At 33.5% G+C, this 1,064-nt stretch overlaps 1 non-coding gene across 1 annotated transcript; it reads left to right on the top strand.

Moving 5' to 3' along the window:
- The first annotated feature begins 785 nt into the window (after positions 1-785).
- Positions 786-857, top strand: TRNAH-GUG (transfer RNA histidin (anticodon GUG)). Its single transcript has one exon. It is a non-coding gene; the product is annotated as a tRNA-His (tRNA).
- The last annotated feature ends 207 nt before the right edge of the window (positions 858-1,064 follow it).

The raw sequence follows: 1,064 nt of genomic DNA, 5'->3' as shown, positions 1-1,064 counted from the left end.
CTTTTTTCTTTTCTTCTGCTGCTCTTTTTGTTAAGAACATTTTTAGATGTGCCATGAAAAGGCTGTATATGGTATTGACTTTTGAAAGCATTTCATGGAAATTTTTAGTACTGTAATTTGTTATTCTGTAATACATAGTACATTTTATAAATTGTATTTACAATAATGTAGCATTAAACATAATTTTAAAATAATAAAAAACAAAAAGGAATGTTATTTAACTAGATGAGAGAGAGAGAGAGAGAGAGAGAGAGAGAGAGCATTATAAAATTAAAGAGTTAACATTTAGACCTGACTATTCTAAAACCACGACTGTAAGTAAGAATTTTGTCTCAGGTTTGTATTTTTTTTTATAATGCTACAAATTAAGAAAGGAATTCTTCATTCTATAATTCATTCCATGTTTTGTATGTGACTTTTTTATATAATGGGCAATTCTTTTTCTTGCACAGACAATGCTTGGCTGCATACTTTGATCTCACTCCTATTTCTGCCACAGGGGGGGAATTGTTAAAAGCTTCTATGTTACAGAGTCATAAGAATTTTGCTTTTGCACTCAGAGCTCATTGGTTCATGTACAAAAGGAAACATGGGGAAATTGCCTAAAAATAACTTTGAATGCTTTTTAGATTTTCACTGGAGAGGGGGGCTTTGTTTTTTTCAAGCTGTGATAAAGTAATTTTAAAATCTATATTGCTCGTCGGTAGGTGGCGCTAGTTATACAGACGTCAGCATTTAGTCTAGAAGGAAAAAAAGGAAACTTGCTTTCGGTTCCTCGGTAGCTTGCCGTGATCGTATAGTGGTTAGTACTCTGCGTTGTGGCCGCAGCAACCTCGGTTCGAATCCGAGTCACGGCAGAATGGAATATGCATATATTTTTGAAAAGCCTAAATTCAAGTGTTTTACAACAGATATGTAATTGTTTAAAGGGTTGGTTTCTATGACAACATGAAGGCAAACAATTATGAGATTCTTTTTAGCATGCCAGCCACCTGACGAATGTTATTTGTATAATGTTAAATAATTTAATGCGGGGCTTGATCTACTTCATGGTTATAGTATGT

The sequence above is a fragment of the Rhineura floridana genome, chromosome 1 (genome assembly GCF_030035675.1).
Source record: "Rhineura floridana isolate rRhiFlo1 chromosome 1, rRhiFlo1.hap2, whole genome shotgun sequence".
NCBI classification, from domain to species: Eukaryota; Metazoa; Chordata; class Lepidosauria; order Squamata; family Rhineuridae; genus Rhineura; species Rhineura floridana.
The sequence above is the reverse complement of the archived record's forward strand: the minus strand, read 5'-3'. Positions and strand labels throughout refer to the sequence as shown.